This window comes from Oryzias latipes, chromosome 2, assembly GCF_053564925.1.
Source record: "Oryzias latipes strain Hd-rR chromosome 2, Olatipes_Hd-rR_3.1".
Taxonomy (NCBI): domain Eukaryota; kingdom Metazoa; phylum Chordata; class Actinopteri; order Beloniformes; family Adrianichthyidae; genus Oryzias; species Oryzias latipes.
This window is the reverse complement of record NC_136238.1, coordinates 33,813,906-33,839,712: the sequence shown is the minus strand read 5'-3', so window position 1 is coordinate 33,839,712 and position 25,807 is coordinate 33,813,906. Positions and strand designations below refer to the sequence as shown.

The 25,807-nt window shown below is 40.0% G+C and overlaps 2 protein-coding genes and 1 long non-coding RNA gene across 3 annotated transcripts in view; all 3 read left to right on the top strand.

The window, feature by feature from the left end:
• LOC144987317 (uncharacterized) overlaps positions 1-25,807 on the top strand; it is a 406,167-nt gene that overhangs the window by 272,950 nt on the left and 107,410 nt on the right. The gene's annotated exons all lie outside the window — the stretch shown is intronic.
• Positions 1-25,807, top strand: part of LOC144986688 (NLR family CARD domain-containing protein 3-like) — a 520,304-nt gene that overhangs the window by 410,360 nt on the left and 84,137 nt on the right. The gene's annotated exons all lie outside the window — the stretch shown is intronic.
• On the top strand, positions 1,703-24,496 carry LOC144988247 (uncharacterized). Its single transcript, XR_013652093.1, has 4 exons — positions 1,703-3,855; positions 7,256-7,646; positions 8,033-8,299; positions 19,458-24,496. It is a non-coding gene; the product is annotated as an uncharacterized LOC144988247 (long non-coding RNA).

Here is a 25,807-nt window from a genome sequence, read left to right as displayed (position 1 = left end):
GACGACGAGACGGCCTACAGAGACGAAGTCCTGAAACTGTCAAGGTGGTGTCAGGCTAACAACCTCATCCTGAACACCACCAAGACCAAGGAGATCATCCTGGACTTCAGGAAGAACAGAGCAGATCCACCCCCACTCTACATCGATGGAAACTGTGTGGAGAGGGTCCACAGCTTCACCCTCCTGGGCACCACCATCTCTGCTGACCTCACAGGGTCTAACAACACCATCAGGAAGGCTCAGCAGCGCCTGCACTTCCTGAGAAGACTCAGGAAGAACAATGTGAACCAGGAGCTGCTGGTAACCTTCTACTGCTCAACCATTGAGAGCATCCTGTCCTCCTGCATCACAGTGTGGTTCTCCCACTGCACTGAAGCAGAACGGCAGAGCCTCCAGAGAGTGGTAAAGACAGAAGAGGATCATCAGCTGCCCCCTCCCCTCACTGAAGGACATCTACCAGTCATGCTGCCTCAGCAGAGTGACTGACATCATCACTGACTCCACCCATCCTGCTTTCTCTCTGTTTGAACTGCTGCCCTCTGGAAGGAGGTTCAGGTCCATCAGAACCAGGACAAACAGACTAAGGAACAGCTTTTTTCCACAGGAAATCACCATACGGAATACACACACCTCCACCAACTACACCCACTCTGACTTTTTACAAATGCTAAATCTCTGACTACTACGTAAGGGTTAATGGCCGACGAAGTGTGCGGTTACTACTTTTTAACGCACGCCGTGGAAGCCTGAACCGTCCGACCGTGCTTTCTCGAAGTGCGTTAAAAAGTAGTAACCGCACACTTCGAAGGCCATTAACCCGCTTATACCATGGTCATTTACAAAAAAAAATATTTTTCAATCAGTTTTAGTACTTTATTCTTGTTTTTTGTTCAGTTTAGATCACTTTTTCACAAAAAGCGGACTATTTTTTAAGTGTTGCTGCGCGTTGTCATGACTACAAGTTCAGGTGCGGAGCCTGCACTGTAGCGGAAAAATGTAGGATCATATGGTGATCGTCACGATAAAATAATCAAATCATTGTGCACCTTACCGCTAGTTATTGTCCAGATGATGAAGCAAAGTGTGTTAAAGAAACAAATACACAAGTAGCTTTCAAGATTTTATTATAAGAAATCTCTAACAATAAAGCTGAACATTAGCTGTCAACAACAAAAACGGTTTTATTAATTAATAAGTTATTTTACATCGAGCCTGTTAACTTTGAACCGAACAAAAAAGTCGGCTTTAGGAAGACAGAATTATTCATTTAAAATTAAATTCAACATTGCCATTAATCGTAAAATTTGACAGAGATACTGGCATGTCCATCATATTGCTGTTCGAAGGACCGATATTTTGTTTTTGTGGACCCTGACCACTGCTTGTGGCGACGTTGCAGGACGACAAAATGTTGCTCCATTCTCTCCTCTCCTGGAGTGACGGAGCCCAGTAAGCCTGCAGGCTGCTTTCACAGCAGTGCCCCGTCACAGACATGATCTGGCGTGATTCCAGACCGGCGTCTGAGAGTCGACCCACAGCCATGCTCCGCAGGCTGTGGTTTGTGTAAATCTGCGACAGACCCACCTTAAAAAAAACAATCATAAACATGCAGGCAATTTACAAAAGAGGAAGAGAGGTTTGACAAAACAGGGCTATGTAGATGCACAGACCTCTTCACTAATTTTTTTTAGCATTTCTCCCAGGTAGTTGACACCCATCGGTTCCCTGGAGTACCAAACCTCAGCTGCTGCAGTGACGGAGCGCTTCGGATGCAGATAAAAAGATTTTGCATCTGGGGGACATTTAGAGATGTATTTCTTGAAACTTTGTATTGGGCACAGAGGATCCCCGGGTCTTGCAAACATAAAACCTCTTAGGTTTTGCTTGTGTGGGTCGTTTGGAGTTTTGTGGTTTTTAGTGTCCGGATTATGTGATAGGCTGAGGTATTCCGCGCCTGCCTCGTCTCTGTGGATGCTGAAAGATGCCATGGTCAGCTCACGGCACCCCTCCCTCCCACGTCCAGCCAAACACAGCTGGATGTCAAACCACACCTTTCTGACGAGGCCGAGGGGCGTGTCGGGAGACAGCGCAGATGAGCATCTGATTTTCTCCAGGTCCGACTCAGGAATACGAGGATGGTGGGAGCTGGTGTCTTTCCCACTCTTTCTGTAGCGCTTCATTATTGCCTTAAAAACCGCATTGCTGCTCTTGAACACGGTGTCGCTGATGATGTTGACGTCTCTTAGGTGGCGATTGATGCCAGCTCTCAAGCTCCTCAGACTGGCAACACTGTACTCTCCTCCTTCCTTAGTTGACTGAACAGACGCATAAAAAAGCCGCAGACTCTCATTGAGAGTGGTGGCAGTGTAGTTTTCAAAGTTAATATCCATGTTTTTTTGAGCCAGGAATTCTCGAAATATATTAACTGCCCATTTCGTGTTTTTCTTTGTGTTTACCTCATCCTTGTCATCTTCCAAAAAGTTAAATTCTTCCGGTGACACTTCCTTGTGTCTCCTCTCCCTCTTTTGATGTTCTTGTCTCTCTTTCTCTGTGGCTGCATCCCAGTCATCAAAATTATCAAATTCACCGAACAAGTTAAAAGAAACAATGAAATCACTCATGACTTTTGCTGTGTTGTTGTAAACTTTGAAATAACGTCTTTTAACGTATGTTTTAAGTTTATTCTAGCGCAGTGATATGTGACCGGAACATCTTTTTTCACCGTGCGGTTATCAGGTTTTAACGCATACCCAGCAGCCAATCAGAATCGAGTATTCACACGGACCATGGTATAATACAAAGTTAAAACATAAAAGTGTCGTCAGTTAATTACATAAAATAATCAGCACAAAACTATTTGCAGGTTAGAAGTATAATCATACATCAATGTTTAAAGATTTATCTCCCAGGATTTCTGCACACAGACAGGTACACACAATATTCACATTACCAATATTCATGAAGGGGGGGCGGGTAGAAAAAGAGAAACAACAACAACACCCATGTCTGTATTAGTGTAAAGTTGAACAAGCAGGTGGGTGAATGAATGTGAGTCTCTCAGAGTGAACCTTGATCACACTGAACGCTGCAGCAGAGGCAGGAGGCCCCCCCACACCCCAGAGCTAGGGGCAGACAGAGCAGCAACCCGATCGATCCAGGCATCCAAGAGCCCCCCAGTCTGACAAAGATCCAGGAGCAACACCCCCCCCCCCCCCCCCCCCATGCACCTGACCCCCACCACAGAAACAGAGACGTGCTTTTGTGCTTTTTAAAATAAATACATTGATCTTGTGGAGGTGAACAGAGGTTCTATTATATTTTCTATGTTCTTGTTATTCTGCATTTAATGGATTCTATATATTCATGTATATTGTATTTCAGAAATCTGCTTGATTCCTGCCTTCAGTAACAGATAATAGGTACCAAGGTCACCAGTAGGCCTGTTTTGGACCTTAGTCTCTGTTTTCTTTCTGTACTGGAGTGTTTATGGAACCACAACACCTGCAATGCAGACTAGACAAAAACACACCATTCTAATGACGTATCTAGTATGTTTACATCTTCCCTTACTGAATAATAAAAAAGCCTTTTAGCCTTGAGGACAGAGAGAGAGGACAGCCACAGAGCCTAACAGGTCGTGTTTCTCCACCTCTCCCCTTTTGACTCTTGTGTGTCTTTTCATTTCTGCACATTTCATTTTTGGACGTCCTGAACCATCTGAATCTGTGAAGGCCGGATGAGACGGCAGCAATTTGGAGGCACAGACGGGGGGGTTGAGGACAGTTTTTCTGGATTAAATTTGGCCTGGATGAAGGGTTTCTCAGTGGACTGACGACACGGGTGAACCCTACAAAGGTAAGCAGAAACCTGTCAATCAAATTCTGCATTGGGCGTAGCCAAACCAAGTGTCTGATGTCCTCAAAGTGAGTAACTCAGTAAATTGTAGAATTGTACATTTGGGAAAATTAGAGTATTCAAGAAAAGTGACAATAAGGTTTACAGAATAAGAGAAAAAAGAAAAAGTGATGAAGTGTCCTAGAGTTTGGAAACTCCAACAGTTCTCTGACGGGAGGCTGGTTCACTGGGATTGTTGTCCCGGGGAGGTGAGGACCCCCCCAAGTACAGAATGGTTGTTGTTGTCCAATGTTGTTGAGGAATTCTAAATCAGAATAGAAATATTTGTAATATTATTCTGTAAATGAGGATTGAGGTTTAACACAGAGAGGAAGGTGCAGGTGTGTGTGTGTGTGTGTGTGTGTGTGTGTGTGGGTGTGTGTGTGTGTGTGTGTGACAGAAAGACAGAAAAAAATGGGGGGAGGACATGAGGGTTAATGCTACTTACATACTAAATAAATATATAATATAATATAATATAATATAATATAATATAATATAATATAATATAATATAATATAATAATAATAATATAAACTACATACTCACTGGGCAATTATTTTAACTGGGGGAGGGGGGAGGGGCATTAGGTTCTATAATTGGATAGAAGGGCCGGACCAGGAGCAGATGTGTGAGATGTGTGAGAATGATATAACATTGAATGTAGATGAAAACATTTGGATTGAAAATTATATTCTAAAAGAGAATATTCTAGAGTCTTTGGTTTAAAACTTTTGTTCCCATTTTAGATCATGTTTTGAATGTGAAGTCCTTTGGCACCTTCAAGGAGATGTAAACCTCTACATGAATAAAGTTTAATTCCTTCATGATCTTTTTAATAAAAGAAAAAAAAAAGAAATAAAATTATTTATGAAATAAGACAAACATTCAGGAAAAGTATACTAATACATTTTAAAAAATAAAACAAACAAAAAAAACAATAAATAGTGGATCCTCTCCCGTCATAATCCTAACTTTAAGGGCTGCAGCTCATCACATCTCACAGTTTGTGTAGCTGTGTTGTGTCCTGAACGTCTGTTTCTCATCCAGGAATTCCAGAAGTTTATGGCAGTAAAACTCACTTTCTACACTTTGTTGTGTACTTTGTGCTTAAGTGTATAAGTTTTGATTGTGTTAAAAGTTATGGACTGTATAATTCTTTGCTTTGTCTGCATTTTAACAAACTATTTGTAGTTGTGTGTGTGAATTGTGTTTGTGTTTAGTTGGAGTTGTGTGTGTTTAGTTGGAGTTGTGTTGGTGACATGGCTAAAGGGAGATAAAGAGCAGCAGGGGCTCTGGGGACAGCAGGAGGTCAGAGGTCATTGGGGAACCAGCGTATGCAGAAGCAAAAGAAACACAGCAAGGAGGATCTGATGACGTCTGACAGGACAGAGCAGTGAAGAAAGACAACGTCTTCCCTCTGGGGGGGTCAGAACAAACAGGAAGATGAGATGATTTGATTTTTTGATTTGATTTGATTTGAAATGGTTTATTTCAAGCAATTAAGTAGAAATAATACACAAAAACATTACAATCATCAGTTATACATTCATACAGTAACTAATCAAATTTAGGATAATTAGACATATTAATAAATATTGCTTGAAAGGGAGTGGAAGGAAGCAAACTTATATAATCCCACCCCGATTATACTGTAACCATTTTATTACATGATTTATCAATATCCAGTTCCCAGTTTTTATCAGACAGAATTAAAAATCATAAGATATCGATAGAGCACATGACAAAGATGAATTACTTAATTATTATGCAAAAATAACTATTTTAGAAATCAACATGGCAAATGCAGATCAGTCATCTGAAATATATGCAGATTATGTTACTTATAAAAGTCATTCATATGATTAAAACATAATACTATATCAGTAAAGTAGACAACACTGTTTCTGGAATTTTCATAGCAAAATTTCATCAAGTATCAAAAGTTAAAAACATGTGCAAAATTATGCTACATTAGGAAAGATTTTTGAATCATTTTATCAAGTTTTGGAGCCAGTGAAGTAATATCATTAAAAGTCAATCAATTTAACAATTTTCAATAAGTGATTAATTATTTGTTTTAGCTCCTGCTGTCAGCTTTGTTCGAGGTTTGATCTGTACTCCAGTGAGAATGACATTATTCATCCTTACCTGCTGTTCCACATCGTCCAGTCTTTTCTCCAGAATCTCGACCCGGTTTTCTTAGATGCTCGTTTTGAGCCCGAAATCTTCGGAACTCTTCCATCATTGGTCCATAAAGGATTTCAGTGTGGCTTGAACATCATCAAGAGTCTTTTTGAGGTCTTCGTATTCCTGGGTTTTCTTCGGGGGCATGGTCAGCTCTGTTTTTTGGAGAAAATCAACTTTTTAAGTAATTTGAAGATAGTTGTATTGGCAGAGAGGCACGCCACGCGTCCTGCTGTGTAACCCGGAACCGGAAACCTAAGATGCACCTAAGATACACTGTGACAAAGCAGGTTGGTCTGGGGATTGCTTATCCAACAGGATGATGGACGTACAGCACACACATATATACTTAATATATAAAAAAACTATTTTGGATGAACAGAAGGTTGCAGTTTTAGGGGTTCCTAAATCTTTAATAAAACAACAGGTGATGTAATTTCTGTAGAGGGATGTTTGTTAGGAAACTTTTTCTGGAATCACACTGCATAGAAATGCTGTTAGTTCAAGTCCAGCTTTTCCAGACACTCAAATAGATATAATAAGACTTAAGATTATTAAATTAAATAAAAAAGGGAAGAAGATTTTGAGGTTTGGACAGACAATGCTTACATTCATTCTGTCCACTGACGGTGCTTTAGATAAATTCTAATCAGTTATACTGTTTGGACCCACATCCTAGAGATTCAGCCTCTCCTCACAGCTGCAGGTCTGCAGCCTTGAGTTTCCCAGGGAGATGCAGTCAGAGCGCTTTGTTTGGAATTAGCTGCAAATGGTGTAGAGGAGTGTGTGTGCATGTTGGTGTCATTCAATAGAAACAGAGGATACGGTGTCTGCACAGTGTTAACTAAACAACTAATGTTTCTTCAGACTAGGAGTTGGTATGATGATATGATTCTAACTAACAAACTCACACTAACAGACCCAAACTATAACAAATGCACCTGAAAGTGAGAAACAATTGTGGATTAAATGTTTAATGTCAAAAAGACAATAAATAGGAAGAAGTCAATAAACAGTTAATTGAGTTGCAGCTGGTAGAGGCTAGACAGAAAGCAAATAAAGAAATACACAAATAAATAAATGAATAAATAAATAAAATTAAATATAGAAATACAATGTCTTAGGCTCACAACTGAGACTCAGTTGTCACATTCGTCTGGTGCATTTCCACTAGGTCCAACCTGGTTTCATTTTACAAACTATAACTCACCTATGAACAGTGAGTTATATTCAGACGTCCTGAACCATCTGAATCTGCGAAAGCCGGACGAGACGGCAACAAAGGCCAACGTGGATTGCTGTGATTGTGAGACTAGCAGATGATCTATCGGAGCTGCAGTGAAGAGGACGGCGGTGTTTGTGGGAGTTGGAGCTGAAGATCGGAGCAGGAACCATGTCTTCCCTTCAGTCTCTGAGAGAGTTGATCAGCGAGCGACTAGCTGCTGCTGCTGAAGAAATCTGCAGACTCTGTGAAGGAACCATCGTCCAGTACGAGCAGGAGCTCTGTCGTCAGCGCAGACTGCTGGATGTCATCTGGAAACCACAGCTGCAGCTACACCACATAGGTATGTGACCTTCATCAAAGAAACAGAGAAGCCCTTTGAGCTTCATGCTTTTCTTTTTGGTGACCCGTCTGTCACTCAGTGGTGGTTCTACACTAACTTACCCCCCGGGGGATAAACCAATCATTTTCCTGTTTTACTTTGTGGACAAATTGTGCTACAAATAAATTGCCTTGTCTTACTCTCACAAGTACAATTCACCAAAAAGTTACTTAAGTAAATGTAACTTGTCACTACCCACCTCTGCATATATATTTATTTCCATTAGTCTTTTCTGGTCCTCCAGACTCCTCAGGCATTTTCTCCAATGATCACATAGTTTATTGATGCTTGAAAAAACCCAAAAGGAAACATATAAAATGCTCCTTGTTGTGTTTGTGTTCCTGCAGTTCTCCCCCAGCATTGGATGACTGAAGAGGAAGATCTCTGCAACCAGCAGAGGAATTTCAGAGTGGAACAGGAGGAACCAGAACCACCACAGATTAAAGAGGAACTGGAGAGCTTTAATGTAACTGATAGTCAGGATGAAGAAGGAAACCAACATGAAGAATCAACATCAACTACAGATGAAGAGACAGACCCACAGAACAGAGATCAGAGGAAGAGGAGGGACAGAAGAGATGTCCAAAGTGTGGACAACTCTCACATGTCAGCAGGTCAGTGTGACTCTGATCTTCATCTCCACACTATCGGTATGTTCACTTCAACAACGGTTCTATCTTGAGCTTCAAGCTCTCAAAACATGCAGTCCATCAACAGCGTGTCCTGGAAGAGTCTCTTCTGTCCCTTCCAGTTGAAAAGACAGAAGACATTGTTGGTCAGTGCAGCCCACAACATTCTTCAAATCATATGATCTTAGTTAGTCCCTCCAGCTAACGACAAACAGGAAACCTTAACAGATCAAAGAGAAAATTGTTAGCAGATAAAAAAGTACAATCTGTTTTGTCGTCTGTGGTTCTAAGTTTGTAGTTCAGTTCTTTTCAGCAGATTTCTCTGTCAAACCAAAATCCCATCTAAACCTCTTTGATGTCTCCATGTCTCCAATTCCAGACATTCAGACAGATTCTATTTCCAAAACTACATTTCAAGCTAAAACCCAAAGACAGGGTCCTGCTCATGGATCTGCAGACAGAAAAGATTCAAACCTGAACACATCAGTGAAAAACTGCTTAGTGTCAGAATTGTTCTCCATCTTTTCTGGACTGATTCTTCCTCCAGTGCAGCTTCATCTTCATCAAACTGCTCCTCATTGGTGGGTGGAAACACAACAGGGAGGTTTTTCTGTGTCCAGTTCAGCTCCATGAATGTTCAGGCTGTTTAATGTCAGTGATTTCAGTTTAGAAAAACTGCATCTCTGCTGAGATTTGCTTCACTTCCATTAGAACCTCAGCAGCATCAGGATCATTTTGTTGATGGTTTGTCTGTGGAATGACATTTCATACTCAAAGCTTCAGTGGAGATCAAGAGTCTGGAACCTTTAACACTAAAAGAACCATTTGATCCAGTTTCTTCCAGACCAAAACCCAACAAGAACCAAAAAGTTCCACTTCACTGTTTAGTGAAACATTTTTTATTTCTGTTTTTCTGTCAATCATATATAAAAGGTTGCTTTTAATTTATTATCATAACTGAATTTTGACAGTGTAATTAGAGCTGTCGTGTCATTAGCAATCATTGTCTTTTACTAAGTAATTTAATGAATCTATTTTTAATCAATATAACCTAATAATTGCTGTGAAAAGCCTGATTTTGAGGTATTTTATTGAAATATATGACATTGTGGTTCAGAAAAAGATCAAGTTACAACTAAAGTCACTTTTTGAATTTTTCTTATGTCAGACTTCCATCCTCTACGTTTTCACCAAGGTTTTTTTTTTTAATTTTTAAAAAAAAATTTAAAATCAAATTAAATAAATTAAATAAATTTTTTCTCAAATCTCCAACAATTAAGAAAAATAGCAAAAACCAAACATCACGTCTAGAGTTCTGTACTTTAACTCAAACAATCTAAAGAAATGTTGACCACCAACTTTTTAACACCACAAAACATTTCAGGGGTCGACAACGTGGGACACACGATCCACAGTTATCATGCAGAGGGAAAAACAGTAAAACGCGGGACGTGACAACGATAAGTACTTGATCTGTCGTCTGTTTTTATTTCTTAGACTTGATAAAAAAACCAAGTTTGAGTGATCATATCTGCTCACAATGAGCTTTTTTCCCTGTGGGGATAAATACTGCCAGAAATAGGTGATTTAAATGACAAAACCAAAAACAACGTTTCCCTCTGTGAAATGATAATGATGATCCGGTGTTGTGAAACTGTTGTTGGTGAGATGACAGGCGTGGTGATATGAGCGCATGTCTGAGGATGAAACGTGAGCGGTAAAAGCACAAAGTGGATCCGGGTTTATGACTGCACAGCTGTTTGTTTCTGGGGTCAAAGCGGCTGACATTTATGAAGTTACAAGTTCAGTTTGTTGAATAAAAACCGACCAAGATCAGATTAAACCCAGACTTTCTGTCTCTTCTGACAAATGTCCAAATGAAATGTCAACAATAATTGAATATCATCTCTTCATTTACTGGAGATGAAAATAGATAATGATGCTGTTCAAATAAAGAAAATGTATATGATTATAATTAGTAGAATTAAGGAAAAAGTATAAACAATTAATTTTACATGCAATAAAAGCACCAAGACAGACACATTAAGTTACTTGGGGCCCTGTCACATTATGGAACCAAAGATAAATAAAACAAAATAACTTTTTTTTTTTCATGTTATTGGTTTTTAAGTTCTTAGAAATATTGATGGTATTTTGTTCCGATTTATCCAATCCTATGGCTGCAGGTCTGACATATCACAAATGCAGTACTTTTGGTTTCTAACAAATATATTTGCAATACTCTTTCAACTTTGATCTATTTTCCTTGTGCAACATTGTTACGATAGTACTTTTTTGAGTTAATGCCTAAATATGTTTCAAATAGCTATTTGACCTGCTGATGATTAAGTAAATAGCATTTCAGATTTATTGGAAATGTCTTTATACATTTTTTGTATTATTATTATTACTATTATAGTTGATGATGTTGCAGTTGTTCAGGAGAACATTTAGAATTGGCACTTCCTGTCATAAACACTGCAGATCCCTGATATTTATGTCGACATTCCATATTCCACATTTTGCCATTTTCTGGAACTCAAAGTTCAAAATTCCAGTGTGCAGATGTACCAGACTGATTGAGACTCATCCACACAGACTTAGTGCTGTGATTGAAGCTAAAGGTGCATCTACTAAATACTGACTTGAAAGAGTTAAATAATTATGCAAACAATTGTATTTTATATTTTTGTAGGCCTGTACAATATACTGCAAATGTATCGTTATCGCAATATCAAACTGTGCAATATGCATATCACAAAAGACAAGGGCAATTGCAATAAATGGTTACCTTAAATATGCTAAACCAGGGGTGTCAAACTCATTTTGGTTCGAGGGCCACATTCAGCCCGTCCGATCTTAAGTGGGCCGGACCATAACATGAAAGCAAAATAACAGCTTTGTTTTAGTTTTTTTTACTCAATCTGAAAAAATGCCTCAATCAACATAGTAGCCTAATCACTTGGGGCCAATGGATCTCGAATAAAATTAATTTCAATTAAAAAGAAGTTGGTGTATTTAATTTTATATAGACTGAATATTTTACATCTGACACGGAAGCAATCCAGAAACTTTTCTTTATGGTAAGTCTCTTAGTGGTGCTGAATGTTATATTCTTTGAACACTGCAACCTGTTGATGACATGACAAGCATGGGGGTTTTGCATTCAGCTTAGTAAAAGACTATAGTAAGTAAAAACTGTCCATTTTTCCTGGAAATCTCTTCACTCCACTTCACTTTTTGACAACATTTTGGTCATTAGGGTGTTGCTACTGATAATCCTTATAGCAAGATAACAGCGGTAAGGCTCATAGGGAACCAAAGTGCATCTTACCTAGACACAGAGCTGTTAGATTTCACTTTTGGCACATGCAGAGATATGCTGTTTCACCTGTTTTGCCTTTCCTTTGCTCCCCCTAGGGGCGGAATTGCGCATTTCGGTTATTTCTTTAAAAAAATCATAACTCGCCACAGGAATGGACTACAAACTTGCTTTACTTTTTAACCATCCTTATGATTTTTACTCTTCATGTGTGGGCCGGACTTAACCACCTGGCGGGCCGGATACGGCCTGCGGGCCGTATGTTTGAAGCGGTAGAAATGGAGGCATCCATAGAAACCTCTGTAACATTAGACTGCTTCACTGCTGTGGATCAAGCGGAAATAACATCAATTATTACGTCCTCCAAATCCTCAACGTGTCTGTTAGACCCAATTCCCACTAGACTTTTTAAAGAAACTTTTCCCCTAATTAATGATCCCATATTAACAATGATAAATGCCTCTCTGGAAACGGGTTACGTGCCACAGTCTTTTAAATATGCAGTTGTTAAACCTCTTCTGAAAAAGCCCAGTTTGGATCCTAGCATCTTGGCCAACTATAGACCGATATCAAACCTGCCCTTTATTTCTAAAATCCTAGAAAGAGTTGTAGTTAAGCAGCTTTACTGCCACCTACAGGACAACAGCCACTTTGAAGACTTTCAGTCGGGGTTTAGACCCCACCACAGTACGGAAACTGCACTAGTTAGAGTCTCTAATGACTTGTTATTGGCCTCAGAAAAGGGACTACTTTCTATTCTTGTCCTGTTGGACCTCAGTGCAGCCTTTGACACTATCGACCACGGTATTTTACTCCATAGATTAGAGCAGGACATAGGGATCAGAGGATCTGCTCTCCAGTGGTTTAAATCCTATCTGTCTGATAGGTATCAGTTCGTTAATGTAAATGGCCATCCCTCTCAGTGCACTCGAGTCAACTATGGAGTCCCACAGGGCTCAGTCTTGGGACCGATCCTGTTTACGCTTTATATGCTACCCCTAGGAAACATAATCAGGAAACACAGCATTAATTTTCATTGTTATGCCGACGATACGCAGTTGTATTTATCCATGAAGCCTGACCAGAATGACCAGATAGAGAAACTGAACGCCTGCATCAGTGACATCAAGACCTGGATGACAATTAATTACCTCCTCTTGAACCCAGAAAAAACTCAGGTCATTATACTTGGTCCTAAAAACCTCAGAGATGCTCTGTCTGCTCAGATAGTCTCCCTGGATGGCATAAGTATAGCCCCCAATTCCACAGTTAGAAACCTTGGGGTTTTACTTGACCAGGATTTATCATTTAAGGCTCACATATCTCAAGCATGTAGAACTGCCTTTTTTCACCTGCGGAATATTGCTAAGATCAGAAATATACTTTCTAAGAGTGATGCTGAAAAACTCATCCATGCATTTGTTACGTCGAGGCTGGATTACTGTAACTCCTTGTTAGCAGCGTGTCCTAAGAGTTCCTTAAGAAGTCTCCAGCTTGTTCAGAACGCAGCAGCTAGATTGTTAGCTGGAACCAGCAGAAGAGATCACATCACTCCTGTGTTAGTTTCGCTCCATTGGCTCCCAGTTGATTCTAGAATTAAGTTCAAGATCCTCCTGTTAACCTATAAGGCCTTACATGGAATGGCCCCGTCCTATATTAAGGACCTCATAGTCCCTTACCAACCAATCAGAACACTTCGCTCGCAAAATGCAGGACTGCTTGTGGTTCCTATAATTAGTAAAAGTACGGTTGGAGGTAGAGCGTTTAGCCACCAAGCCCCTGTCTTATGGAATAAACTCCCAGCTCATGTAAGAGAGGCCGACTCAGTTTCTACATTCAAAGTTAGACTGAAAACATTCCTCTTTGGACAGGCTTATTGTCAGACTAGTTAGTATTCAGAGATTATTTAACTTAATGTTAGTTTGTTTAAATTAAACTTAATAATAACTATTTCTTTTAAAAGGCTGCTAGAAGTTGAAGCTGGGGTAACTATGGTACACTGGGGTTCTGTCCTCTTTCCTTTTTTACTTCTACCCTTCCTCTCCTCTATTCTTGATCATAATTTATCATTTAGTTCTCCATGCCTCTGTCTGGTACAGTGCGATTCATGTATTGTCCCTCTTTTCCTCTCCCCTCCTGGGGAGTGGGAGTGCTTCCAGACTCCAGTTGGTTCATCCGTGCTCCTGTTCCTGACCGTTTACCTCGCCTTTGCTCCTGCTCCTACACCTGGCTGTGGATCCTGCCTCTGGCTCATCTCTGGCTCGTCTCTGCTCTGTACCTGACCGAGTACCTCGTCTCTGCTCCTGCTCCTACACCTGGCTGTGGTTCCTGTCTCCGGCTCGACTCGCGCCTTTGACTGTCCCGATAACGACGGCTGGATGAAGCTCGTCTGCTGGACTTTTATATATGTAGTTGTAGATTTAGATAAGTTAATTCTTCTCCATGAGTTCTGGTAAATCGCCTGTCCGTCCTGGGGGAGGATCCCTCCTTCATGTGGGCACCCCTGAGGTTTCTTCGTTTTTTCCGGAATCCGGTTTTTTTGGGAGTTTTTCCTTACCGCGAAGGGGGGTCTAAGGGCAGGGATGCCAGTATAGCTTAGTCAGTTTGTTAGTTCATTTTAGTATTTTTCTATTGAACTCTTTGTATTCGTGATCCTTTTGATTTCATGTTTTACTTCGAAGCCCATCGAGACGACTGTTGTTGTGATTTTGGGCTATACAAATAAAATTGAATTGAATTGAATTGACACCCCTGTGCTAAACAATCTTATGACAGCTTGAAGTATTTTACGAGTCAAATAAATCAATTTATGCATTTGAACAATCAGATGGACATTTTTTATTTTAGATGTTCATCTCTTATGTAGACTAGAGTCATTTGGAGTATAATTTTTAAACTGTTGTAATGAAATGGGAATGTTTTTGGTTGTTTGCTTATTTTTTCAGATACCACAAGTTATTTTGTTATCACCATATTTATCACTAATATTGTATTTGCACGTTTTTCTCATATCATGCAGCCCTACAAGGGTCCGAATACTTTTGCAGGGCACTGTATGTGTACAAACAAGTAAACAAGAACACAACGGGAACATTATTAGAACATTCTACCACACTATATGGTCATGTGTATTAGCTAAATTCAAATGTTTCCACACATCAGACTGGAATGATGGACTGATCAGTTTTTGCTGCATCACATGTGTGTTGTCTGCTGGTTTGTACTTGGGCATTTTTATGTTGTAATAAAATACACCTACCATGACCCAATCCTAATTGTATTTTCCATTATCAGTTTATCTTTTTTTGAAACGATTTTGTATAGTATAGGTAGATTCAATTCAATTCATAATTTGCCTCAGAGATTTTCCAGGTTGGTTTGTAGGAAAATAACAAACAAAGGGCACAAGGGTCAAGATGACAATTTTAATTTCACAGAGTCTGCACTGCCAGTATTGAGTCCTATACTGTTCATAATTAAATAAATAAATATTTACTTAAATAAATAAATATGACCTCATGCAACTAAACAATCAACCAATAAATCTCATATAAATATATAAAAAGATCATGAAATTGTGAAAAACATGCAAACAGATTTTAAATTAGCCATTATATTATTCAAAATATTTCATTTTGCTTTAAAAACCTGTTCATTATTTTAAAACAGCATTTTAAAATATTAATTTTTAATCATGTGGAATATTATTATAATTCTACGTCTTTTTTCAGAACCTTGGATTTCAAAATCAATATTTTCCAAAGTAGCTTTGATTTTCATGTTGCTGTTTTTCACAATGGCGTATTTATTTCATGAAGAACTTTTTCAGGAGAATAGGTCTGTCTGTCAATCAAACTAGACAAACTAGACACTTTTTCTTATAACTTATTGTGCATGTGTGAAAGATTTATTTTTTTATTTATTTTTTATTTGAAATGGTTTATTTCAAGCAATCAAATGAGAATAATACACAAACATTACAATCATCAGATGTGCATTCATACAATGATGAATCAAACTTAGGAAAATTAGACATATTAATAAATATTGCTTGAAAGGGAGTGGAAGGAAGCGAACTTATATAATCCCACCCCGTTATACTATAACCATTTTATTACATGATTTATCATTATCCGGTTCATAACTTTTATCAGACAGAATTGAATCCGGAAATATCAATATAGCACATGACAAATAGGAATTACTTAATTATTATATCATTTATCCAAAATATGTGCAGATTATGTTACTTAGAAAAGTCATTTATATGATTAAAAAACTTATACTATATCAGTAATGTAGGCGCCATTATCATGTTTGTATATAATTCCCTTTTTTGGTCACGTGACTAGTTAAGATCTCATTTAGGCGCACCTGTCACCTGTGTTAGTTTGGTTTGTTGGTTTGACACAGAGAGGGTGCACAGGGCCCACTATTTTTTGTTGACCGCTTTTACACTTGATTATGTACAATACTTTTCTGATGGATCGTACCACATGTCATCTGAAGCAATAATGAAGTGGAATAAATCACGACACACAGGAAAGTGGATTTCATTGTCATAGTTTTTTGTGGAGCGCGTCGCAAACAGGACCTGCCGCAGCCTCTCTAGCGGCTCATAAGCCCGCAGCCGCTACAAGTAAAATAGACATAAAATTTTTATAAAAAAATTTGATCAAGTATCTAAAGTTAAAAATATGTGCAAAATCATGTTACATTAGGAAAAAACCGTGAATCAATTTATCCATTTTTGGAGCAAGTGAAGCAATATAATTAAAAGTTAATCAATGTAACCATTTTCATTAATTGAATAATCATTTGTTTTATTATTTTTTTGTATTTATTTATTTATTTTTATAATAAGTTAATGCTGTGAAGTAAAATAAAAAAAATGTCCATAATCTTTCGAATGTCCAAGGTTGGTATTCATTCTGCTGATTAACAGCCGTTCTTCTGGGTTTAAACAGTTTATAGTTCTCTTCACTGTTATGTCTGCAGTCAGACATTAGATTCAGGTCCATATCCTTCTTCAGCTGATATCAGCTGCGGTGTAAGTTGAGGTCAAGTTGTCTGCAGGTCAGAGCCAGGCTGAGAATCGGGTTATGTCAGACTTTTAGAGAAAGCGATGAATCTAGGCATCATATTTCTTGAAGATATTTTGCTCTTTGATTTATTACTGCAGTGGTTCCCATAGTTTTTCTGCAGGCCCCCCCTTTCTGAAGATTAGAATATTTTCGAGCCCCCCACACTGACACAAACATATAAATCCTTTGTTTCTAAACTCCACTGGACTTTACTTAACATTGTAAGTCATACAAATTGGCAACTTCTTCCTGAACAAAACAAAAAAAAAAGACAAATCACCTTTACAATTATTAAAAGTGACACTGCATCATGTATCAGAAAATTTTACCATGTAATGGTGTTCATGGCTTTCAACACATCTTCTTATAAACTCCATTCCTGCATGAAAGTGGCCTTTTACACTTTACCAGCTCTCTGAAGAAAATAACCAAATCCTGAACATTTAACTCTTCAAAAAACTGCACCTTTTAATGTCCACATCTTCTCAGTGACTGGTGTGGGCTTGCTTCATGCTGCAGATCTTCTCAAATCAGGGCTGCAGCTGTGAGATTGCTACTCTTAATTAATTTTCAATGTCCAGCTTTGATCTGTATTTAGTCTTGATGGAGGCCACAGCAGAAAACCCTATCTCACATAGGGAAGACGTGGCAAATGGAAGGAGTGTGGCCAGAGCTCTTTTACCTAGCAGTGGGAAATCTTTCTCCACTCCAATCCAAAATGCAGCTAGTGTCTTAGACTGAAACTCCAGCCTCATTGTTGAATCAGAGGTGACATCAATGAACTGTTCATTCTCTGTAGTGCTGAATTCGACAGGTGGTGTTGCACTGAAGGGGTCTCAGATCCAGTCATATTGTGTAGGATCCTGCACTGGGAAGTACCTCTGGAAATGCTTTTGGAGGGCAGAGATGTGAGCTTTCATGCATGGGATCACTGTGTTCTGTGAGCTTAAAATTTCCTTCAGGATTATTAAAGTCTATCTATTCTATTCTATTCTATTCTATTCTATTCTATTCTATTCTATTCTAGCTTGTTGACCTCAATGAATGACTTCAGATTCTCAAACGAGTCTATATTTCCCTCTGTAAATCGCTGCTCCCACATCTCAAGCTTTTTGTGAATGATGTGATTTTATCTGCCAGATGTGGAAGGTGTGTGTTGCTGCCCTGCATCTGCAGATTTAGCTTATTGAGTTTTTCAAACATGTCACTGAGGTACGCAAGTTTCATGAGGAACTTGTTGTTGTTAAACTTGTGGGCAAGTTAATTTTCCTCCTCCTCCAAAAAGATGCGGATCTCATCCCGCAGTTCAAAGACCCTGGATAAAACCTTCCCACATGACAGCCATTGGGACTTGCTGTGAAACAGAACAGCTGTGTGGTCGGAGCCCATTTCCTCACACAGTGCAGAGAAAATACGTGCTTTGACAGGTCGTGTTTTAATGTAGTTCACTGTAGTGATGACATCCGTCATAACATCGTGCAGGTCGGGACTGAGCTGCTTAGATGCCAGCGCCTCTCAGTGTATCATACAGTGTGTCCACTGCACGTTAGGGGAGAAGCGCTTGATGAGCGCTTGCAGCCCCCCTCTTCTCCCAGCCATGGCCTGAGCCCCGTCTGTGCAGATCCCCACACAGTCCTCCCATTTCAGATCAGTCTCTCTCAAGTAAGTGTCAATTGTTTTAAACAGTTTGTCTGCAGTGGCTCTGCTCGTCACTTGTTTGCAGAAAAGCAAATCCTCCCTCAAATCGTCGACATCAATGAATCTGACGTATGTTATCAATAAGCAGTCTTTATTACTGTCAGTCACCTCATCCATCTGCAGAGCAAAGCGTCGGTCCCGTATCTTGTCATTTAGCTCCTCTTCTATGTCTTTTGACATATCATAAATACGCCTTGAGATAGTATCGTTTGAGAGAGGAATGGCCTTAAGCTTGCTGGCAGTGGCTTCGTCGATCATAGTTGAGACCATGTCGTTCGCAGAGGGAAGTATTAATTCCTTGGCGATAGTGTGTGGCTTTTTACACTGAGCAACTCTGTAGGCAACTTTGTAGGAGGCGAGCTGAGCATTTGCAGGCAGGGATGCTGCTTTAGTAAAGCGACTCTGCTGTGCACAACAGTGTGTGAGTTTTTTTCTGAGGAACTCCACCGGCTTTTCTTTGTGCTCGGGATGTGTTGTCTCAAAGTGGCGTTTTAATTTGTTGGGCTTCAGACTGTCACAAGCTAGTATTTTTAGACACACAACACACTGTGGTCTTTCCTCATTATTTACTGTTGTGGTGGTGAAGCCGAGTGCGAGATATGCCTCCTCATATTTTCTTGTCTTTGCTTTTGAAGTTGCTACATTTGGTGAAGATTCATCATCTGGTTTGCGTTTAGCTGGGAGCGCTGTCACAAACTTGTCCATGCTGTTGTAACTAACCCGGCAAGCCGTAGCCTTGCCGCGTCCCCCCTGCAATACCTCCACGCCCCCCCTAGGGGCACGCCCCCCCAGTTTGGGCACCACAGTATTACTGCATGTTGGTTCAGTTCTGTTTTGCCAATTTGTTTCCTTTTTTGTTTTCAACTGGTTCAGACAACAGTTTATTAGCTGAGTTGTGCTGCTGTGCTAAAGAAAACAGAAGAAACTCTAAAAAAAATATTGTGCATATTCTGACTGACACTATTTGAATTTTTATTGGTCCTTATAACACACAAAGTCATCAAAACATCTTAACGACCCTCTTCTTGTGTTTCTGCAGCCCTCCCCCAGCAATGGATGACTGAAGAGGACGATCTCTGCAACCAGCAAAAGAACTTCAGAGTGGAACAGGAAGAACAAAAACTTCCACAAATCGAAGAGCAACAGAGTGTAACAGAACCATCACAGATTAATGAGGAGCCAGATGCGCTCTTCAACAGTCAGGATGAAGATCAGATTGATCTGAAGCAGGAGACTGATACCTTGATGGAGATTCCTAGATATGAGGAAGATGAGAACAGTGAAGCAGATCTTACCAATCAGCAGAGCTTTAATATAACTGATAGTCAGGATGAAAAAGGAAACCAACATGAAGAATCAACATCAACTACAGATGGAGAGACAGGATCAACAACAACTACAGATGGAGAGACAGAATCAACATCAAGTACAGATGAAGAGACAGAATCATCATCAACTACAGATGAAGAGACAGAACCACAGAACAGAGATCAGAGGAAGAGAAGAGACAGAAGTCATGTCCAAAGTGTGGGCAGCTCTCACATTTCAGAAAGTCAGTGTGACTCTGATCTTCATCCCAAGAAGGCAAGCTTGCGTAAGAAATACAAACAATCCCCAAAAGAAGAGAGACTTTCCTCGATCAAGTCTGGTAAAAACTCAAGAATAATTACTAACCTGTCTGACTACATGGAAACTGGGTCTAATGAAAGATGTTATATCTGTAAAGAATGTGGCAAAAGCTTTTGTAACAAATCTCTATTCAGAACTCACGCAAGAATCCATGCAAAAGATAAGCAATTTTCTTGTAAAGAATGTAAAAAAAGTTTTAATTGCATATCTTATCTTAAAAGACACATGAGAATTCATACAGGAGAAAAGCCTTTTTCTTGTAAAGAGTGTGAAAAAAGTTTTAGTCGTGCATTTGATCTAAAAACACACATGAGAACTCACACAGGAGAGAAGCCTTTTTCTTGTAAAGAATGTATAAAAAGGTTTAGTCGTTCATCTGATCTAAAAATACACATGAGAACTCACACAGGAGAGAGGCCTTTTTCTTGTAAAGAATGTAAAAAAAGTTTTAGTCAAAAATCTAGTCTTAAAACACACATGAGAACTCACACAGGAGAGAAGCCTTTCTCTTGTAAAGAATGTAAAAAAGGTTTTAGTCAAATATCTAATCTCAATTCACACATGAGAACTCATACAGGAGAGAAGTCTTTTTCTTGTAAAGAAAAAGGCCTTCTGGACAACCCACAGCCAACCTACACACAAGACTCAACAGATAAAATAAAACAGAACTGAAGACTGTGACAGGCTTTTCATACCAGCTTTGCATAAATATGCAATGTTTTAGAATGTAAAGTGAAAAACTGTGGAAAACATTTTCAGGATTTGTTGTTCAATAATGCAAAACAACAGTGATGTTTTTTTTAAAGTTTATGCTACTGCTAAAAGGTATGGAAATACAGGAGTTGGGCCTGGGTGATAAATAGATTGAATGAATTAATTAGAATTTTTTGTCACTGGCATTTTTCAAAAATAACTAAATCGAGTTTTTGTGTAATGGCGCGTTTTTTGGCTCCCCAGAGCTTCTGTAGCGCTAGTTTTCACAACATCATAGCACACACGAAACATCTAGCGACAGCATGGCTACCGGTGAGTGTGGGAAGTTTGTTCCCCTAAGGAATAAAATCATCTGTTGATGGAAGTGGGATGGGTTTACTGCCACAGACGGGGAGGAAGAGACCCCACGCTTCAACACTTGCCTAAAGCCCATCGCAGTAAAGGCTCTCACGCGCGCTCGCCTGGCACGCGCTCAGTCCTGTTAGACACACACGCGCCCTGACACACACAGACATATTCACTCTACAACGGCTGTATACATACTTCAATAGTTAGTTTGTTATATAATATTTGTTGTAATATTTGTTAATAAAGAATACTGCGTTGTAATTATTACTTACACCGGCATATTCATTTGAGACGTGGGGTGGGTGACCGCGCAACTGCAGCTTTATCATCTTCTCCGTGGAGAAGACGGGGTTTTATTCATTTATTAATTTATTTAAAACCTTAAAACACAGCTGGGACTTTAAGTAAGTAACCTTTTTATTTTGGACAAGTGAAAACAAGTGTAGAATGACACAATAAGACGAAAACAAGACAAAAATTATATAAACAACACAGGTTCAAAAGGGAGTGAGAAGAAGAAAAATCTTATACTTTGATTCGAAGAGTGTGTTAAATTATTTATTATTCATCCCAAAAACGGGGGTTACATTTCTCTTGTGTTTGATTAAATAAAAGCAGATTTGCTTTAAGTTGTCTGCCGTTTGTACTTATTCCTTTCCTTAATTAGGGCGGGGGGCAAATTAAAATCGGGAATCGAATTGAAAAAGAAAATCGGGGTTTTTATTTTTAGGCCATATCGCCCAGCCCTAACAGAAGTACATAAAAACTTGTTTATGAGGACAACCCGGGAACCAAACATTTCAGATGTATATGTATATTTTTTCCCGTTTAGCCCTGTAGGTTTAACCAGGAGTAATGTTGAGTTTCTCTCAGTACAGGAAATAATAGTTGGGTGATTGTAGAAGGTTGACAGGCAGAGTTTAACTGACATTTAGGAGAAAGTGGAGGTTAATCTGAAGTGTAGTTCAGATGAAATGTCTGTTTATATGCTGCTTTACTTTCTACCAACATTTGGATCCAATATTAGAAGAACAAGTATTTGTCTTCCTATTTGTCTTTCATCCAAAAGAAATTGGGATGGGACGTTGGACATAGTTTGTGCTAGGTTGTCTAAATGGAAATGGTTGCTACCTCAGCTGTCTTACAGAGGACGTGTCCTGATTGCAAACAACCTAGTGGCCTCAATGCTTTGGCACAAACTGCTGGTTCTTTCCCCTCCTAAAGATCTACTCACCAAGGTGCAGCGTGTGCTTACCGACTTTTTCTGGAACGGTAAACATTGGACACGAGAAGCCTCCCTGTTTCTGCCGCTATCAAAAGGGGGGCAGGGATTAATTGACCTCACATCCAGACTGATGGCTTTCAGACTGTGAACTGCCCAGCGGCTGCTGTATCACAGCGGCCTTGGCTATGACAAGCAGCTCTTCCTTGTGACCAGAGGGCATCTAGATTTAAGTGGTCTCACTCCTTTCTATAGTTCAGTTCTTGACGCCTGGAGAGCTCTAAGGTTTATGCATGCTCAGGATGCCACTCCTGGACTGTGGATACTCGAAGAACCCTTGTTCTTTAATACCGTCATTGACTCTCATCTCTTGACTTCGTTCTCAGTTAGATCAGTATTGAGAAATGTTGGTTGTGTGAAGCTGGGTCACTTGCTCTTACCCTTGGAAGCCATGAGACAACGGGTTGGTCTACGTCCCAGGCTCCTAGCTAAAGTGGTGGATGACGTCATGAAATCTGTTCCTGCTGGTACTTCGTAATATTCTTTTCCGCCCTTGACCGTCTCCCCAAATGTTGAGGATTGGACAGAGGATGAGGATAAACTGCTTGCCTTCGGTAATGCAGGAGACGGGGAGTTTGAGACTATGGCAAAGAAGACACTCTACACCACATGCGTGAAAGTACGACATCTGCAGTCGTTGAAAGACATAAAGCCTCCAAGTGGACTAAGGTTTTTGGAACAGGGCACACTCCAAAAGGACGCTGGCGGTCCCTGTACAAATTGCCTGTTGAAAAACGCGCAGCTGATCTCCAGTGGAGAATTGTACACGGTGCCATAGCTACGAACAGATACAAAGTACACAAAGTACACTTTGTTCCAACTCAATCAGACAAATGTGATTTTTGTGGGAGATCTGAAACTCTGGCACATTTGGCAATCGAGTGTAACAGGCTAAGGCGTATGTTCACAGTTTTGGAGGACTGGTGTCTCAGGCTCGGGGAGGTGTTCTCTTTCCCGTTGTTCATTTTTGGCCCCAAATATACAGCCCGAAGGAAACATGTACACACCATACTCAATTTTATTTTTGCAACAGCTAAACTCGGAATCTGGCTAACAAGGAAAAACCGGTTACTCTCTGTTGGTTGTGTGGATGTTCCCTTTATGTTTTTTTCTCTTCTGAAAAGTCGTGTGAATGTTGAATATGCTTACTTTAAGTTGATTGACGACCTTCAAAAGTATAAAAGTATGTGGGCTCTGGGGGGAGTTCTGTGTACTATCGGGGAGGATGATAACATAGTGTTCAAATTCTAATGGATTACAGGCTATATACTGATTTTTTGTTGTTGCTCCGCAATGGGAGCCCTTTTAGGTCTTATTATCTTTCATTTAATGTACAGTGTGTCTTTAATTTAATATGATTATTAAAGTTTTTGTAAAAATCAAAAAAATCTCTCTCTCTCTTTCTCTCTCTCTCCGCGTTTGCTGGGTGTCTTTTTGCTGCAGCTGAGCGCTGCAGGAGTGTTGACTTGGTCTCAGCCACAGACTGCTGACATGTTAGCTGATGTTTCAGCTGAGTCAGCTCTTCTTTCCAAGCAGGAGTTCCTCCTGCTCCTTCTTTCCCAGAGTTGCTGCAACCAGACGGAGTCTTTGTGCTTTGGAGCTGCTTCTCTTGGATGAAGCGCTTGGTTAGCTCACTTTGATCTCTTTCATGTGGGACTTTGTCTTGAAGCGGATCAAACTGAAGGTGGGACTCCCAAAGCAAACGTTCTGGGATGTTTGATTCAGCTCTGTGCATCTGTTCTCTGGTTGCTTCTTTGCTTTGGTTGCAGAGACTTGGAGCTCTCTCTCTCTCCATGCAGATCAGCAGCTTCTTTGGAGGCAGAGGCAGCTGTGTGGGAAGTCTCTGCAGGTCCAGAATCTTCTGATGGATCAGCAGCTGCTGCAGGTTCCTCTGGGTGGAAACACATTTCTGCCAAACAGAACATCTGTTTGTCTTTGTTTGGATGGAAAACGGAGGGAAAAAACTTCTTTGGAGAGAAATCTGCTTTGTTTCTTGTTGCTATGAGGTTGTTGAACAAATGTGGTCACTTTCACAGCTTCACTTCAAATGACTTCCAATAGACAGAAATTATACATTTTCAGTTTATTAAAATAAGTTTGTGAAACATTTTTGATGTTTTTTCTGTAATTCTAGGTCTGATTTCTTCATACATGATGGCTAAAATAACAAAAACCAAACCAAATCAGTCAGGTCTGTAGTTTGAACTTGGATTAGAAATTAGAAGGGCGACACCTTCTGGCTGTATCCAGAACTGCATCTTCTGCTCAGAAAAGTGTTGAAAAACCTCAATTGTGTCTGTAAAATGTCTGCAGCTTTTTTGTCTGAAGACATGATTAAAGTCTGGATTTGATCCTTAATGAATCTTCATATTTCTTTGTCCTTCAGTCTTTCTTTCAGTCTCAAACACACTGGTTCATTTGATCCTAATGAGAACATGTGTGAGGCTCCAACATGGCTGCCTTCACTGCAGGTTCCTCTTCACAGCATGTGTTTGTGGATCAACACACAAACAACAACAGCTGCAGGTGAGGAAGTGTTGCTGTTGTTGCCTTTGCCTGCTTCCAGCCTACAGGCACAGTTTTCTGCTCCATATGAGGTGGAAAAGAAAACGAATGACACCAATTTTAGGATCCCAACTCATGACAAAGAGAAGAAATGTGGAGTTTGTCACGTCAACATGCTCAAGCCTTCTTTTTCCAGAGGGGAGTCCAACTGTCCTTCTAGTGATGCTCCGGTAGTCTCAGTCTCCATGTGTTCTCGTCCCTCAGAAGATCAGATTTCAGAGGATGGGCTTGGAGAGAAAAGTGGAGTTGTGCTACTGCTTGTTTGGGAAACTCTGAAATCTGAATCCAACTAGAGAATTTCTGCTCATATCTGTCTCCACCTGCTGGTGGTGACATCATGGTTTGATGGAGGAGAAGTTGTTGCTGTTTTCTGATCCTCCTGGTCAGGCTGGAAACAGCCTGGAGATGTTGTTCATCCATCACAGGGTTTGGTCCAAAGCTCCAGTGCAGCCTCTCACCTCCTCCACCTTCCTCTTTGAGGGAGGCAGCAGAAGCTCCTCCTCTTCTTCAGCTGGATGATGCTGTCCTCCACCTGCAGCTGGACCTGGATGTTCTCTCAGACCATGTGGCCTCATGGATCAGAAGGTTGAGGGTTCAAGTCCCTTCATGGTTGAAGTCAGAACTTTGTTTCTAAACCAGCAGTTGGTGAAGCTTCAGAGACTCACACAGTGAGACACCTGCTGGCTGTTCTTTGTAACTGCATCTGTTCTCAGTCCCTTCATGGCTGCTGCTCAGAGCTGTTTCTGGATGTTTCTGGAGAATTCATGTCTTTACTGATCCAAATGTGGGATTTCTGTTTTTCTTTGGACTTTTCTTTATTTAAGGCTTTTAGCTTTTGGAACTTTCTTTGT